At 27.0% G+C, this 20,071-nt stretch overlaps 1 pseudogene across 1 annotated transcript; it reads left to right on the forward strand.

The window, feature by feature from the left end:
* Positions 1–6,861: 6,861 nt before the first annotated feature.
* Positions 6,862–7,631, forward strand: LOC111304148 (auxin-responsive protein SAUR76 pseudogene; annotated as a pseudogene). The gene has a single exon (XR_016326887.1). The product of XR_016326887.1 is annotated as an auxin-responsive protein SAUR76 pseudogene (transcript).
* The last annotated feature ends 12,440 nt before the right edge of the window (positions 7,632–20,071 follow it).

Consider the following 20,071-nt stretch of genomic DNA (forward strand, 5'->3'; position numbering starts at 1 on the left):
TTCTTGTTTGGTATTTTTCAACTTATTCCGAGGCAGAGGTTGTCTTGGTCTTGGCTATCGAATAATTGCCAACGACAAAGCGAACGCAAGACCGACTGATCCACTAAAGGTTAAAATTGGATCGTTTTCACGAAAGGCAGCAAAGCCTTGACAAAAATGTTGGGCCTAAAAGAGGCCGACGTCTGGCCCATTTGAACTACCAGTTTCACATTTGCATTGAACTTGGAATACATGGCCTAAAAGTTTCATGGTTTCAATGAATGTATACAATATTTTTTATTTTATCAAATAAAAGAGTAAACTTATTTTAAAAAGGATTGTTGTTTCAAACCGAAACGTTTCCAAAATTAATAGTAATGTTTTTTTTGCTTTATGATTTTAAAAAGTAATTCAAGGCAAAAAACCAATCAATTAATTAGGCGTTATCTTAGTCTTATGAAGTCACTTGATGTGATACCAATGAAATTCTTATCATTCAATGGCAACAACCAAGAGAAACTCAAATGGCATGAACCTTAAAATTTGAACCTAAATTTGTAATACTGAACGAGACTATTATGTTCAGTGCCTTTAGGTCGGGCCCAATCCATTGCCATTCTGGAGATTTTCAATCATTGGGCCCAAAATTTAATGTTTTTGAGTCGCCAAAGGTGGCCCATTGTTTTGTCTTTTTTTCCATTCCTTCTTTGTCTACACAAAAATAGAAATAAAAATAAAAATGAAGTTTCAAGAGAAAAGGGAAGATATTGATCATGGAAAAGAAAATAGTAGCATTGGGCTTGAATGAATCCAATGTCGTTTTGGGATATCATTGCAATGAGAGCCATACTGATCATCCATCCAAATAGACTTACGTATGTCGATTTTAATCTTGTAAAAAATGAAGGAAAACAAAGTACTAACAAAAGTTTCAAAACATAGGCAGATATTATAATCGGGACATATATATATATATATATATATATATATATACAACAAAATAGGACTTGAACAATGTTCATTAAAATACCTATTAAAGATGACAACAGATTGTGTCAATGTGAGTTTTTATTTATTTCAAATCCGATTTAATTTTATATATATAAAATTCAAATTCTGTCCAACTCGATGATTTTTTTTTAATATCCGAATTTGATTCAAAATTAATAAAATATTATATTTTAATATAAATATAAAATTAAATAAATATATAAATATATAATTAAATAATTAATAAAAAATAATTTTTATATAGATCATATCTCAACCCCAATTTTTTTATTATTATCTTATTTGACCCGATATCCAATTAAAAAAAATTCCTAAAAAATCAGATCAAAACAAAACCTATTGGATTCGAATTGAACTTACTTCCCTATTACCTATCTATGCATGATATCTGTAACTTTAAGGAAGCCCCGTTTGAAAGAGGGAGAATGAGAACTGATTGAAAACTACCAACTTTTGATTAATGAAAACGTTTAACAAGAGAAGAGAATAAAATAAACACAGAGTATGTTTGGAAATGGGACTCTAGATGATGGAAGTAAACCTATCCAAGCTCGGAGGTCCTCGGAGGTCACTCCTTTGGGAAGCTGCTTGACACAACTGTTTTGATGTTCCAACATTTGATGTAATGATTGATATAGTAAATTGTTGGTTTTAAAGTATTGGACAAGGTGAGGAATTGAAATAATTTTAATTTGTGACGTTTTTCATTATTTTCTTTTATTATTATAGAGTTAAAATTTCGCGATTCTATTTTTTTACATTTGATCTATTGTCACCTTCTATTAGGGAGTTAAAAACTTAAAATTTTAGGATTGAAGCTTTTATTTGATATTTTGAATTAAGAATTGGATCTTGGGTTGGGTTTTAATTTTACATTTGATGTTTGTTTCAACTTTTAATTTGATTTTAAAAAGGCTTAAGCCATTCTCAATGAAGATCAATAATCAGGATGACCCTCGTCATTAATTTGCTTAAGCACATGCATCTCAGCAGGATTTAGGTCCCAATCAAAAATAGACATTTCTTATATATGTTTTTGTATATCTCTTTAATAGACATCAATCTTGTTTTTTGATGAATAATCTGGATGATGCATGTTGATTTTCTTCAATTCCCGCAAATCATAGGATCTTGTTCCCAATAAACAATCAAATTCCATTACCATCCAAAACCAATTCTCTATTCATTGATTTTGACAAAACCTTGCTCTCATTTTATCCCTAAAACATCTAAACAGGTACTGTTGTAATATGGACAGGCGACACATTTTTTTCTTCTTTCTCTTTATTTATTCTTTTGTTTGCTTAAACTTTTAGTATTATTCTTCAGTAATCATCTTTCTCAACTTACCACTGACAAGATACTGTTCATTGAAAGTTGAGGGAACAGAATGCTGACAGATCAAATTAGGAAGACCCTTAACATACATTATTTGATTACAAATCAAAGACTAAATTCTATGTATGATCACATTATTATCTCTCTCTAATTATCAATCTGCATTCAAATTATAATATTTAATGAGATTATCATTGTTCCCATTTCAATCATTAATTAACACAAAAACAAATTATCATGAAGCTTATTGTAGATATCTATTTTGTCCTTAATCAATTATTTTTTTTCTCTCTTCTTTTTTTCTTTTATGATCTATTTAACAAAGATTTTAGTGCATTAAATATACTCTCCTCAAAGTCCAAAATCTTAGCCATCGTTATCTGCTAGCAAACGCCTGACACTCCTGCCTAACTTAGTAGCTTGAATTTCGATCACAAAAAATCTATCAGGTTAGTTGAAAATCTATGATTTGAATCCCAAAAAAATTGAGATTTGAATCCTAGAAAGTTTTATAAATAGAGCTTATTTCTTGAAAGAAAATAGGAGGAAGCCATCGAAAAAAAAAACCAAATTAAAAAAAAAAAAGGTTATGCCAAATTAAGAAAAAACTTTCTGTCAAACAAAAATTCAAGATCAAAACAAAATCTCAAACCAAATAATCCAGAAACAACAACCCCTATAAACAGGGACCAACAACATCAAAGAAAAAAAAACAAAAACCTAAAAAAAAATTTCTTTTTGAAACTTCAAAACCCAATCTACATCTATTGGGATTTTTTTTTTTTGCAAAATGGTAGTTGGATCTATGTTTAGAGCGGAAGAAAGAATCAATATGATTTTTTGAAAAAAATTTTGGTCACCAACAATGGTGGCCAATAATCGTCAACGACGGTTGGCATGACGTTAATTGACAAGATTCTGGGTTTGGGGTTTTTCGGCTAGGCTGGTTTCTTTCTAGAGAGAGTCTGAGAGAAAGAGAGAGGTAAAGAGAGGGAAGAAGGAAAATGAAAGAAATTTTTTTTTTTTTTTTGCTTTTATAGTTGCTGCCAAGACAAAATAACGTCATTTAGGACTCAGAAGATCCGCCCGTCGACCTAAGACTTGACCCAGGATCTGTGCACTCGACCCGACTTACTGCTAACTTTGACCGGTTCAATTAAATCGAATTTGGATTGCCAAATTGCCAGGTAACCACTGAACTAATAGATTGAGCCATTAAACCATCCTTTGACCAAATGTTGACCAAAGATATTTTAAGTATTTTTACCATAACTTTTTATCTTTCTATTTTTTTTGTTCAAAATTTTTATATATTTCTATTATTTAATTTATGATTTTATGTTATTTTTATTTTATTTTTTTATAAATTTTTGATAGAAAAATAAAATAAATGATAGAAATATAAGTTTTTTTTTTAAAAAAAAAAAAAACTTGCTTAAAAGTAAATCTAGAAAAATTTAAAATCTTAATTTTCTCTTAAATATTTTTAAAATAATAAAATGATATAATGAAAATTAAAATTTTAATGAACAAGAATAATGAAAAATAAATAAAATATGTTAAATTAGAAATAAAATCACAAATGATGATTTTATTAAAAATATCTGCACAAAGGAATTTTCTAAAATATTCTAAAAATGTTAGAAATATTTTAAAATTCTTCAAGCATAAAAAAATAAAAATTTTATTAATAAAAATATAAAATCACAAGTGGTGATTTTTCACACACACAAAAAAAATCTCTTAAAATATTCCAAAAGTGTTGGAAATATTTTAGAATTTTTCATTGTAGTAATAATAATAATATTCACATTAGATAAATAAGAAAAAATAATAATAATAACAATATTTATAAGATCACAAGTGATGATTCTTTAAAAAATATTTTCTTAAAATTTTGCCAAAAGTGTTAGTAAGATTTTTTTAAAACATTTTCAAAAAAATAATAAAATAAAAATGTTTAAATTGTCGAAATAAATAAAATTTTACAAGAATAAAAGTCACGAATGGTGACTTTATCAAAATTTCTTAAACAAAAGATTTTCTCAAAATAGTCTAAAAATGTTGAAAATATTTTGAAAGTTCAAGCAATAAATTTTACTTCAATAATAAAATAAAAAATCAATAAATATTACTAAGTAAATTAAAATTTTCGTCGATAATAAAATTAAGAAGGAATTACAAGTGGTGATTTTTTTTCAATTTTTTTAAAACCATACCAAATGTATTGGTATAAAAAGATTATGATTACTTAAATATTTATATTAAAACAAATCTAATGACCGAATCTTTTCAATGAAATAAGTTATTTCTTTAAATACTCTTGAGATGAAAAAATTTTAAGTTTTACTAAAAGTATTGAAAATAACTTAGAAAATTTTCGATAATAAGAAATAAGAATGATAAAAAAAAAAATTATTCAAACAAAATCATTCTAGGACCATATAAAATTAATTAGTACCATATTCGAATGAGCGTTGTGAGAGTGCTATAACTTTTCTCACACATAAATGTACTCCCGAAGCCAACCTCAAATTCGTAAGACCGGTGACCAATCACACCTCAATAAAAAAAAAATTGGAGGCAACTTTTTGATCTTTACGTCTAGCGATCGAGTCTCCAGACGAAAAACCGTTATGACACTTATTATTAGAAGAAGTTAAACATCTAATTCAATAAATTTTTGTAATTAAAGGATTTGTAAGCAGTGTATTTTTCATGACATTGGTAATTATATTATAATAATCCACATTAGGAGTATGTTGATGGTTCATATTTTTGGGACATTTTCCATGTGTTGCTCACATGCCATTGCTCAGTCTCCACCAATTTACTTTTATCAAAGATTTTCTTGAACCCCTAAAATGTTATTCACCACATAAATGTTGTTCCAAAAGATCATCTAACATTAACATGCATATTCTTGTTTTGTTTTGCATCGTTAGATTTTCATTTTTGATAATCGAGATTATGAGAGATTGAATTTTAATAATTAAAATTTAAAATTTAAAATTCTACCAACAGATAATAAAATTGTTAACAATTCTTAATGGTCTTCACTATATATATAGAAGATATCTAAATTTCAGATTTCAGTAGTTCTAAAAACTAAAACCATAGGCTCTAAATTAAGACACATATTTTTGTTGCTAATCACACTAAAAAAAATAATGATTTAGTTCTTTCCCGTTAACCCAAAAAATCATAAAATCATGTAAAAGGTGCATTTTTAACACCTTTTTCTCACTATTTTCTAAGTTGAAAAAACAGAAACTTTGCATTAAAAACATTAAAAACAAATATTTTTGTTGAGATTACATGCCCCAAGAGAAGAAACTCCAACCTTCGTCATGGCCAACGCATATTAGACTTTAAAGAAAAGAAAAACACAAAGCTTCTTTCCCATCTTTGCTGTTGATATTTGATTTTTTTGATAAGATATTTGATTTAAATGCACTGTTTTAGGTTAAAAAACATGTGTAAAGAAACTTTTTGAGCATTTTGTTTATGCCTTTGCTACAATAAAAACGAAATGCAAAAGTTTCCCATATAAAAAAAAAGAAATTATTATAAACGTTTATTCCTTGGCCGGTGGGTCTAAAGGTCAGCTTCTTCTTTCTTTTTCTTTTTCAAAATTTGAATAGAAAATTTTGGTAGTTACCATCGATTGGTGTAGATTCTGGAAGAGAAGGAGCCGAGGGCATCAGCTCTCTTTTTCTTTTTCTTTTTTATTTTTTGGGGTTATAGAAAATACCTTGACAAGTTAATCTTGCACAAAGAAAAGAAATAGGATCAGTAAAAGAAGGGAAATGAATTTGGATAACATATTTAAACCCTCTCTCTTGCACATGTCTGTCGCTATCAAGCAACTATTTTCTTCAATAAAAAAGATGGAAAGAAAAAAAAAAAAGGTTAGTTCCACAGGAAATTTAATTAAGAGAATAAATAATCTGTATAGAAAGCAACAACTTTCTAGTTGGTGCCTGAACGAGAAGATGATTTATGATGATCACGAATCATGCACTTTAATTATATTATCTATCTTCTTTCAAATTACAATAATATTATTTCTTAAAACCCTAAAATTTCAAACCCAATTATAATGATATGTCAAATTCAACCATTCTTTAGCTTTTCATTCAAATTGATTGAATAAAAGCATATTAATAATTTATCCATCAATTGAACTATAAATTTAATGAAATATATATTTTTTATTTAAAAAGTTGAATTTGAATAGTTTTTGGTCACTTTTATTAAAATAACTAAGCTGCTTAAAATAATCAACATATTTTTATTAAAATTCAATTTCCAACTTCTAAGTTCAAATATTCTTCATCATAAAATATTCAACTACACACCAAACCGGCGGCGAAGGACTTTTGTGTAAAAAAATTTCAGATCGGAGGTTTTTTTTCTCTTTTGCTTGGCCCATTGTCTTTTTACCGTACTGGGACCAATTCAAATAACTTTATTTCAATTGACATTTACAATTTCACCCTTCCTTAACTCCTTTATAAACGAACCTTGCTTCCCCTTTTCTTAGCTCACAAGCACCCTCTCTCTTCTCAGGCGGAAAGCTCCCGAGGAGAAGAAGACGCAATGGCAAAAGGCAGCAACAAGCTGACGAAGCTCAAGTCAGTTCTCAAGAAGCTAAACTCATTCAGCAGCAAGCAAAGCCGCCCGACATCAAGCTCCGTAGTGGCGGCTTCTGACATCGACGAAGAATCACCGGCCAATCTCCAGCTTGTCTACGTGGGAAAATCTCGGAGGCGATACCTTATTAGCTCCGCCATTATCGACAAGCCCCTGTTTCGCGAACTGGCGGAATGGTCTGGCGAAAATGACAGCATCATCAACGTTTCGTGTGAGGTTGTCTTGTTCGAACACTTGCTTTGGATGCTTGAAAATGCTGATCCTCAGCCTGATTCTTTGGAGGAGCTTGTCGAGTTTTACGCTTGTTGATTGTTTGGATAAAAGAGATGTTCCCGTGGGATCATTCGCATGTTACCGATCCAAGTTGTACATTATGTTATGATAATAATGTGATTAGGCGGTGTAGAAGAAACCAAAAAACCATTGTAGAGAGAAAAAGGGACTGCGCTGATCAGAATTTCGAGGAAGAAAACAAAGAGAGAGAGAGAGAGAGTTAATTTCAACGGTGAGGATTTAACCGAATTCACGCCGGTAAATCTGTAAGCCTGGTGGGGGCTTATAGTTGTGTATCATTGTTGTTCATCGTCATTTATTTATTTTTCTTATTTAATTATATAAGAGATTAGTGTTCATTTTTCTTTTATAAATGTGTGGCATTTTTATATATGATTTCAATTTTTTGATCCGAAAGAGAAAGAATGAACATGAAATAGAAGGGGAAACTGGAGAAGGGATATGGGCCATGTGGTGATGTTGAAATCATAGTCATTCAATCTTTATGTCGAAGACTCAGACAATATGGCCAAAACGAAGAAAATTGAAAAAAATCTTCATCTCAAGCATGAATAATGCTTGAAAAGTACAGTACACCAAAGTTTGGGCTCAGCTTCTTTATGTTTGTCTTCCATATTGTTACAATGTCTATTATCAAGTGAATTACAGTTTGTCAAATGAAAAAAAAAGAAAAAAGTGAAGTTTGGTGATATAATAGCAATTGGTTCGTGGGAGAAACAAACATAAAAAGTTAGAAGAAAAGGGTTCCCCAGAAAGTTGAGAAGTCTATCAGGAATTAAGGATTCAGGAACCTGAAAGTAGTAATAAAACCCTTTTTCATTTCTTTTGGAGCTGAAAGTTTGAATCACATCTGAATTTGTAAAATTAGCAAGACTATGAAGTACTTTGTTGCTGTTAAAGTAGTACATTTTGTTAATATTAAGTTGTTTTTGTTTTTATATTCAAATTGAATTTTTTCAAGTTAATTGGATTTAAATTTAATGTTTAACGTGATATTAAAGTCTAGATTATATTTTGTTGTTATTGCATGTGGTTTTTGGTATTATTTCTTTCAAATTTGTAATCTAATAGACTTTTATTTTTATTTACTCGAGATGTGAGGTTATTAAATTGATATTATCTCATAGCTATTAAATTTTAATTTTTTATGATTTTATATTTCAATTACACATTTTCATCTATTATCAATTAATTTCAAGTTAGATTCATAACATTTACATTACATGCATCATGTGTGAGACAAAATTTTGGGATAATTTGTAGAGATTCACACTTAACATACAAGATATTTTTTACCTTGATTTGAAAATCTCACAGTTGGGTTTAGATCTTTCTTTATATATATATATATATATATATCATATCATACTTACACATAATTTTCTTACTTTTAAAGTTTGATGTCTCTTGTCAAGTCTAATCTAATTACAAGATCAAGATTATACCAAACGTTGAGATCTTAGAGGTTACTCTCCACCATGTAGCACTTAATGACTCTTACGACCCTATCATGTAGTACTTAGTGACTATCATTTGTGAAGATTCGTACGTAATTTACGAGATATTATTCACTTTAACTAAAAAATCTTACGATTTTATTTTGTAAAAAATATTTCATAAATTTACGTTTATATTTTTATATATCATATTATATTTATATATTTTTTTAATATGAGATCAAAACGATTGCTTAGAAAAAAGAAAAAAGAGGGCAAAGGGCCCTTCTAAATTAAAACTAAGTAGCCAATTGAGTTTTGCTTAAGGGGCATTTTAGGTGTGAAAGGAAGTACATATTTCACTGTTGGACAAAGAAATTAGGGAACAACCTCGATCATCTCATCCAAGAAGAGTTTTCTCATGTCATCAGGGAAACAGAAACACTAATCTCTTCATTGTTTGGTTTAAGTTTGTCGTCACATGTTATTTTATTCAATTTAGAGTGTTAGTGAAGTAACCTGCTGGCCTGCTCCAGCCAGGCTTGCATGGAAATTTCCCCAAATAAGCAAACCAAAGCCTGTCTGAAATATGACATTTTTTGTTCATTAAAAAATGCATCAGCAAGGTAACAGCTGCAACGTATTTCGAGACAACAAGCCCAAACCAAGAAATTGACAATTTTGTGGGAAAAACATGTCAAACGAAACACCTTTATGTTTTAATGATAAAAAAGTTTAGTACTCATCAAATTGAATTATAATATTCTCAATTTCTATTAACAATTGTATTTGTATGGTTCAAATTGCTAATGATTGGGCTGTTAGTTTTTTTTTTTTTTTTGAGACATAGCCACACGCTCTGCTAATTTTGTTGATTTTTTTAATAAAAACTTAAAGTGGGAGGAGATTATATCATTTTAAAGTTAAGATAAATTATAAGTTTTAATAAATTTTTATATCATTTATTAAAAAAATATTACTAACAAGAATTAAATATAACTTTTATAAACGAAATATTTAATTTTTATCAGTTCAAATAAAAACACTTGTTACTTTTTGTCCGAGATTTTGGTAAGTGGAAGCCACGAGAATTTTGTTTATTAACACGCATTTGCATCTTCAACGCGTTTGCCAAGCTGCCATGGCCACCTTTAAAAGCTGGAGCTTAATTTGTTTTTTCATACTTTATTGTACGTAACTTCCAAGTTTATCAGCATTGTGACACGTACCAATTTCTGTTGATTTTGTTTCCATCAATCCCTTGGCAAGGCCTTTAAAGTTTATGATGATTAGGAAAAATAATATCAGAAAAATGGGTGGTCATGAGTCATGACCTTGGTTAAAGTTGAGATTATTAAGATAAATTATATAAATTAATATTTTTATGCAATGACTTTTTAAAGAGATCCAAATTTTAATATTTATAAAATTTTTTAATAAAAAAAGTTTTTTATTCTTTAATCAAATAATAATTTAAATAAATTAATAAAGGTCAAATTGAATACAGTCTTTTAGTGATCTATCCACAAAAAAATTATGAAAAAGAACATTTGGAGTCCATCTAAGTAATCCTAAAGTTCATGACAGCTAATTAAAGTGATGATTCATTTGTTTGTCTAATGTTTGCATGACCACCTTTTCTTAGTTTTGCCAAACAAAAAAAACATTATAAATAAAATATTTAATGGCCTGATCCAATTTAAGAATAACAATATATATACGGTTTTTTTTTTTCTTTTAATCTTTATGTTGCCAAATTTTTATAAATACTTATAAAATTTGTGAAATTTGTTACATGTATGCAATCTTATATATATATATATATGTTAATATTTAATACATTAGTATTTGATATATTGTCAGTGTAAGCATTTAATTCCATAAATAATACGTTAAAAATTTAACACATATCTCATTTATTTATTTATTTATTTATTTTCGTTCAAGGGAGAGCATAACCCTTATAAAAAGGAAAGAGAAGAGATCTTGACATGGAACCAAAATTTTTATATCCTCATAAAACCTTTCTAATCACTAAATCAAAAGATGAAGGATAATTTTTTTATATTTTTAAATATGCCTTAACTTTTCTTATAAAGTTTAAAAACTCCATTATTGATATATTTAATAATTTATATATATTTTGACCCTTTTCCTTTAATATTGGTTGGTTAATGATTTGTTCTCTTCTAAATGTACTAGTTATTTGGTATAGCTAGATAGGTTTTGTATCTTATACTTGTAATTCTATTAATGAATTAGTACATTTATTCTAGAAAAATAAATAAATTTCAAATCTTTACTTCTCATATATAGATTTCATAAGGATGTTCAACAAAGGAGTATATTTTAGTGTAATCTAAAAAAATTATTTTAAATGAATATTTTGATTGCATAATTAAAAATTGCAATTCAAAATCCTTTTTTTCAAATTAAAAAAATCGAAATAGACATCATAATTTTAGTAAAACAAATATCATTAATATTGCTTGTGAAATTAGTTCAAACATATATTTTTTTCTTTTAAAGAAGAGATTAGTTCAGACTCGTATAACCACAATAATTTTTTTTGTCCACAGGATAGGCATAGCCCATGGTGAAGTGGAGGAAGGTTAATATTCAAAGTCCTTTTTTTTTTTATGTATTTAATGTTTTTAGGATTTAAACTTTAATCATTAAACTTAAAAATTAAACATTTTATTAATAAATCATACAGTTGTTAGTCAAAGTGCTCAGTTTCGTAACCACTTAAAACTTTTTAATAAGTATATAAAAAACTAATCTTGCATTATTTTTCAAGATTGAACTTTAAATGAATATCATATTTGATTATTTGTTGGATAACTTACATGATTGACTTATAAGCATAGCGCATATATTATGCACAAATATTATAATAAAATATAAATTTTTATTGTTAAGAACAAAAAATTTATTAATTTATCAACTAAAAATAAAAATAAAAATTTTTTACATCACTTCCACATTGACTTGAATTTATGTCCATTTTTTTTTTCATTTGGTACATTGAATCCAATTCTTTGTCATTGTTATACATACATATATATATATATATATATATATATATATAGTTAGGCACTAAAAATGATTAGTTTTAAATGGGATTATAAGAAGACTATGCTTTTTTTTTTTTTGGTTAATCAAAAGGAGTACGAGTTTGACATTTTTAATGGAAAAAAAAAGAAAATATTCTTCCTTTTTGCATTAAAAGGAAGAAAAACAAAAAAAAATGATCATGAACTTTTTTAAAAAAATCATTTAATTTATTAACTAAACATAAAAAATAAGTGATTCCATATCACTTCCACGTTGACTTGAATTTATTTATTTATTTATTTTTATTTTGGTACACTGAATCTAATTCATGTCATTAAGGCATATATAGTTATTAGTTAGGCAAGAAAATGAGTAGTTTTAATGAGATTATAAGAAGATTGTGTATAAATTCATTGATTGATTTAGTTAATTTATATAATTATTTTTACAAAATGTTATTTTATAAATATGAAGTTCAAACTCTAGCATTTATCAATTTTTTCATTTATTTTATGATTTGATCTCTTTTGCAAATATATATATATATATATATTAAACAAAAGAAAAGAAAATTCAACTGGTCTAATTAAATTAAATGTATGATTTGGAAAGCTTATTAGTAAATTAAATGCATCATTTGTATTTTTTACTTTTTTATTTAATTTTGTGTTTGATTTCATATGATTTTATATTAAAATATTTTAAAATGATTCAAAATTTTTGCAAAATTTTAAAGATTTTCTAATAGGAATGTTCAAAAATTTTTAAGAACTTCTAAAAATTCAAAGCTTATGGAAATAGAATTTTATAAAGCTTTAAGAATATTTTTAAATCTATTTTTTGAAACTTTTAAGATTTTTGAAATTTAAAAAAAAAATTATAATTTTTTAAAATTTTATTTTTAAAAATTTATATGAAAGAGAAAAAATAATTAATTAATTTTACTTAACGAAAAATATTTTTTAAAAAAATTTGAGATGCGAAGAGAAAAGGCGAGACTGCATTTGTCAACACTAATAAATTAAGTTGTCTAAAGCTAATTAGAAATGAAAGGACGAAATTAACCTTGCAGTAGTGTACAGCATGTCGCATGTCAGCAACAGAAGAAGACAAAGCTAGGTAGCTACCTTCCATAAAGAGACGGCCGGTTTTTGCGGCTTTTTAGGGGAAACATGCTCCCAAATCATCTTCTAGGCTCAAATCCTCTCTGTGTCCTTTCTGTGTAGGGTATATTTGTCTTTTCGACCTTGGCCACTCAGCCAGTCAGAAATTATGCTCAGTTATAGCAAAAGCAAGAGTGAGCCAGCCCACGTGGGAGGTGGGAGGTGGTCGTGGAAATCGGATTTAGGGTCATCATAAAGGCCCATGTTACTCGAGGAATTTTTGTCTCCAATTTTTGCATAATTATTGCTTTTTATTTGAAGATGGGATTTTCGTGTGATTCTCTCTTCTTCCCCATACGAATGTATAAGAGGGAATGAGAGAGCAATAGAGTTATAAAAACTTTGTTTTACCAAAAAGAGTAAGGGAAGATTACTCTATTTTTGGATTAGCATATATCACAAATTTTAATAAATATTTTTATTTAACTTATAAATAATTTATTGAAGAAAATTAATGATAATGAAAATTAAATCTAAATGTTATAAGTAAAATATTCTACATATATTTACTAATTCAACCGACCTTTGTTGTCATAAAAACTTTTTTTTTCGACAATGATTTATGTAAAAAAGATATGATTATTTCATCATATTTTGGGTATCCTAAATTTCATTTCTCAAACATTATATGTACATTGAACCTTATTAAGTTTTTCTTTTTCATATCTGACTGTTGCAACACCTGTCCAATGATTCCATGATTGTCATTTTGACTTTCACATAATTTTTAGAGAAAGATTTAGATTAATTTTTTGAGTAAAATTTGTGAAATTTTTTTATTATAAATGATTAAATAAGAATTAAGTTCAAAAATTAAAATCGATAAATTAAAAAATTTCGTTATATAAATTAAGTATGTCAAATTTAAATAAATTTTGATAAATTTTTTAGATAGATATTTTTAATTAAAATATTGATAAAATTTTACTGTTAAATTAATATTAATCAAATTTAAATTATAAATAATATTAAAAAATTTTTTTTTACATATTATTAGTCTTAATATTGAACTCTAATAATTTATCAATTTAAATTTTTATTATTTTTTTTAATTCACAAACTTCACTTAAAAATTTTCATATAAATTTTGTCCAATTCCTTAGATATTCTCTTTAATTCAGATTATCTAACATTTCCTCGTCTTCTCTTTGAGAAGAAATGTATGACCTGCTCCATCATAAACTTACAAATTTGTCTTAGAATTATCAAATAAACTTGTATAGTTTTGAAAGTCGTGTTAGATTGTAAACAAATGAGGACTGCTTATTATAATGAACGGTGTGATCTTGATCCAAAAAAAAATAGACTTTATGAGTTTGAGTGATCTTTTATGATTTGTTCATTAAACCATATTTATAAGAGCTTTTAGGTTTTTTCATTAACTTGAAACCTTGGTCGAACGGTTCTATGCAGTAAGGCATGGCAACCCTTGTTCATAATCAATCTAGTTTGTTGGTATAACATCCAAATGTTTTAAAATCTGTTATAATATATAACTAAAGATTTGAATCTATAATTATGAGGTGATTTTTGTGAAATAAAATTATGAATTTTTCATATTAAAATAAATAATATTTGATAGATTAAGTGCGAATCTTCATAAAATCATAAAATTTTAAAAAATAATATTTAAAATTAAAAACAATTTGGATAACTAAATATTTATATTTGAATTTACACAATGTAAATTTATGAATATATCTATTGTATTGATTTCATATGGTTATAATGACTATTGACATTTTTATTCAACTTACTTTAAGATTGTATATGATTATGAGCACTCGGCATGAAGCAAATTACATAAAATTTTGTGGATATATACTTTTCTTGTTATAAAACAATATTATGAAAATTAATTCATTATTTTACAGTTTTATTGAAATGAAATATTAGAGTGGTGCAATGAAAAATGTAGTGGGTTCATAACCCACAGCTTTTAGGATCGAAACTTGGCTCTAATATTATTTGTGAAAATTTACACCCAACTTATGAGATATTATTCATTTTGATTCAAAGATTTTATAATTTTATTTTACAAAAGATACTTCACAAGTATTAATTTAAATCACTACTTATATACCATAATAAAATTTCAAAATATTCCAATATAGGATTAGAGTGTCCCAAACAAAGTACTAGAAAAGATATTCAAAGATTTAAACGAGAGATTGGAAGACCCATGTTTTTCTTACGTATGAGAATTAAGACAAAGGAGAGAAAAGATAGGTGCACATGAATGGAAACCAAAATGATAGTAGGTCTAAGGTCCACAACATATATTTTTAGCAGACCATGAGGGGGACCTAGAAACTGCCCCGAAAAGGACAAATCACAGAGAAAGAGAGAGAGAGAGAGAGAGAGAGAGAGAGAGAAAAAGAAAAAGCTTCAAACCATCGATGAGTCTCCATGCCTGTTTTGCAGTCAAAAACTCAAATATAACTAAGAAGTCATGAACTCCACATTCCACATATCTATGGTTAGACATGAAGCAACTTGTAGTGTTAATAATGTTAAGGGACCATTCCCATTCGGCACAGAAACACAAAGCTCATGAGTTGGATACAATATGTCTCATGTTAAAGTGAAGACATGGATGTATGAGACGTATAAGAATTTGTATGGCTATCGTTTAGTTAATTCATATACATTCATACATACATACATATATATATATATATTGTAACTGTAAATCAGGTAAATCCCTCAGTGTTTATATTCTTGCATGATCTGAGTAACAAAATACTATATGTTCAAAGGAAGTCTTGCTTGTTTGGATCTTTTTCTGTTATTAAAAAAGAGTGAGAAAATTTTGCTATCGTTTTCATGGGTGGCTCATGAAATAAATTTGTTTGGGGGTTAAAGTTTTGCATTTAAGCATAGGTCTATGCAGGCGGATGGTAAGTAAGGCTGGGGGGCCGAGGCTCCCTCAAGATTTTGAAAATTCTCTTTTGTTCATATATAACATGTATATTTGCATTAAATAAATTTAAATTGGAATTTTTTTAATTCAGAAATTTTAAATTAAAAGAATAAAATTAAATTGATATCTATCTATTTATTTTACCTACTAATCACCATTGACAAAATTGATTTGTAACAAATATTAAGTCATAATTAATGTGAATTTAAAAAAAAATCCTATTTAACTTTTTAAATTATAACTTTTATTGAGTAAGATAAATTAAATTTGAAATTTCAATTGAAATATTTTGAGTGTGACATGCATAATGATGCGAAATATCAAATTTTATCTTTCTTTTTATTATAATTGGGCCTTATTTTAATAGAAATAAAAAATTAAAATATATTATCTCATTAATAAATTGATCAAATTTATTTTAATTCTTTTCGATATTTATAATAACTAGTGAGCTGATCGAACATTTTCAGCTATGAAAATCATCAAAATAAAACTATGAAATGAGATGAAAGATAAGTTTTTTTATAAATAACTTGGTTGACAATATAGAAAAAAAAAGATTTAGTTTAGAATCAATTATTGAAGATTTCATTTTAAAAAAAAAAATATTGTTTATAATTTTAAATAGAATTATTTATTTGTTATATTTTTTTATACTTTTATTTTGAATTAATAAAATTTAAGATTTTATAAGTTTATTATTTTTTTAATATATTATTATATATTTTTTATGTTAATAAAATATATAATAGTATAACTCAAATGGAAAAAAAAAAAAATACTTTCAGCCATTTAATTGATCCCTTAAAATTAAACACCGAGATCTGTCATTGAGCATAGGTCTCTTTCAAGAAATATTGACCCTTGTAGCCGCTAGAATCCAAAGTTCAAAACCAGTTAAACAACATTACATGTGATGTTCTCAAGTCCAAAACCCCACGTTCCCACCAAGCAAAAATATTGTTTCTATTCATCCTCTCAATCAAAAAGAAGCAGAAACAAAAGGAAAATAAAGAGTTGAGATTTCGTTAAAATGCCCTTGATCAAGATTTTAGTAAAGAGAGATCAGGTCAAAGAAAAAAAGCAAGTACCCATGCATGTGAAATAAGGAAAACGGACCACCTGGACGTGGATAATGATGATTAACTTCTTGAATGCTGATATTCTATGCGGGCGTAGGAGTAGGGTATGGAAAAAAAAAGCCGAGATGAATGATATAAACCAAATTCAGGCATGTGCTCTCTTACCTTCCATGTGGGGATTCAAGTAAAAGGACAACAAGAAAACTGGGAAAAGCCATTAATTACCTTTGATTCTATTCTATGATTTAATATCAGACCATAATTTGATTGCTTGTCTGGTTATCACTTTGCTCCTCGTTTTAAGGTTCACTTTGTCTAAATTTCAACATGAAATTATTTCGTACATTATGTGTTTGAAAAAAATAGATGGGATTCCATTCAATAATTGAGTTAATTATACATATATGGAAATTACTTCTACTACTACTTTTTATCGTTCTTATCAAATATCGACTCGATGCTTTGAATTAGATGGAATTATTGGAGCTAAAGTGTTATAATTGAGTCTACAAATCCGGCTGTCTAAAATGGAAAGTTTGAATTAATATTCTTGGCAGATGAACAAAGGATGTACTACATCCTTCCTTTGGAAGAAACTTGAATTAGGGAAGCACGGAATGGAACTATGAGGAGGAGGAAGAGGAGGCTTGTTTAAAGTCTGAAAATGCTTTCAATTGCATTTGATTTTTGCCATCTTGTTTGGACATTGTCGTTTTTACTTTTTGCAGACAATGTTAGAATATTTATGAAAACAGAAATAATAAGAAAAAAGAAATATGATTTTGAGACGTGAAAAACATTATATTAAAGACAATTATGCTTATAAGATATAACAAAACCTTAAAAAAAATTTTAAATCAGAAATAATAAAATTGATTAAGTAAAAAAATTTATTTATAATAAATAAACAGTCATCAATCAAGTCAATTCAAATAGTCATAACATTTTATATAATAATTTTTTTGCTTAAATAAATTTTATTTAAATAGTTGTATTTTTCTGTTCAGATATGTTTATTTAGACCATCATGTTTTTCTTTGTTCAAACATGTTTATTCAGAATTAATAATATTTTGAAATAAAAAATAATAAAAGATTTAAAAATTAAATCTATTTACTAAACAAGTCCAAGTGCATATCTTTGACTTTTAAAATTATTTAACCCACTAGGAAAACTTCTAGTAAACCTAAATGACTTAACCCACTCTAACACTTGACTTAATTACTTAAATAACATAAGTAATCTCTTTTAAACTATATATAAATGATCTTTCTACTCAATGTGAGATACATCACATTCTAAACTATCAACAATCTTTCACTAGTTTGGAATGTTGGTGCTTAATATTTAACCTTTCACACAAATAAATATTATGAATACAAGAAGATTTCTTTCGATACAAACCTTTAATTAGCATATATATCTTAGAATTCTAATAAAGTTGATGGTGTCTGTAGATTAAACCTCAACTCTTAGTATTAAAATAGAAGATATAACACACATAATACTTATTTGATATTCTGTTAGAGATTTATAACCGCTTTAGCACTATTATGACTATATGTTTATCCTTATTCATAAACATTTACAAGAAAATTTTCAATTTTCTTATTGAAGTAACACCACTCCTATATTTATATAGCTGAAGTTTATTGTTTATGTCTCCATTGCTATAGATATTTAATTATAAACTCTATTAAGAGTTCAATCCCATCTTCCATTTACACAATGGCTTGTAGTAGTATTTTAAATATTTAGAATGGGTTGACTAGTATTTACAGATACATAACAATAACTTGTTGTTGCCTATTAAACTTTGCAATTAGATGTTACTAATTCAAAGTTAGGCTCTCATTAATGGTGTTTAAAAAGATTTTTAAACCTATTCCACTTGTGGTGCTTCTTACCAAATATTTAAGTAGTCCTCGGTAAAAGGATCTACTAAGTTGTTAGCATATTTAACATATATTAAGGTAATCATCATTTTTTTTATCAATTCTTTGATATAATCATATCTTAGACTAATATATCTAGATTTTTCATTATAAATTTCACTATAAGCTCTAGACATAGTGGTTTCACTATCACAATTCAAAGAAATGGCTGTCATTGGTTATGGTCACAACTCTATATCCATTAATAAATTTTTTAACCATTCAGCTTTCTTGCCTGCAACAACTAAAGTTATAAATTCAGATTTCATAGTTGAATATGAAATGCAAGTTTGTTTCTTGGATACCCAACTAATTGCACCACTTCCAAAAGTAAACATCCATCATGAAATGGATTTATTGTCACTTATACAAGTGATCCAACTTGCATTTGAATATCCTTTCAGAATAATTGGATATTTAAACTAAAATAATCTCGAATCTTTAGTTCTTTTAAGATAACCTAGAACTTTTCCTATGACTTTTCAATGACTTATACTAGATTTACTTGTATATCTTGATAACTTGCAAACAGTAGAGCTATATCTGGCCTATTACAATGTATAGCATATATAACACTTCCAATAGCACTAGCATATTCATGTTGTGCAATTATATAACCTTGATTTTTTGTTAATTTTATACTTATGTCATATGAAGTATTGGTTTCTTTTATATTAAGATACTTAAACTTATTAAGCAATTTCTCAATATAATGACTCTAATTAAGTACAAAACTCTTGTTATATCTCTAAACTTTAATTCCCAAAATGATATCAACTTCATTTAAATCTTTTATTTTGAAATTAGAAATCATATACCTTTTGGTTTCATTTATGCCAATCATATTAATACTAAAAATTAGTATATCATCCATATAGAGATTTATTATAACTCCATATTATTTAGTAAATTTTGAGTAAATGCACTTATCTGCTCCATTATGTTTAAAATCATTGGCTACTATAGTTGAATCAAACTTTTTATGCCATTGTTTAGGAGCTTGCTTTAGCCCATAAAGTGATTTACTTAATTTACAAACTTTATTCTCATTACTTGGAAGAATAAAACTTCATGGTTGTTCCATGTATACTTCTTCCTTTAAGTCACCATTTAAAAAAGCCATGTTAACATCCATTTGATATACATGTAATTTATAAATGGAAGCCAAAGCTATAAAAACTCTAATGGATGTTATTCT

The sequence above is a fragment of the Durio zibethinus genome, chromosome 13, assembly GCF_047325235.1.
Source record: "Durio zibethinus cultivar Kanyao isolate XHJ-2024 chromosome 13, ASM4732523v1, whole genome shotgun sequence".
NCBI classification, from domain to species: domain Eukaryota; kingdom Viridiplantae; phylum Streptophyta; class Magnoliopsida; order Malvales; family Malvaceae; genus Durio; species Durio zibethinus.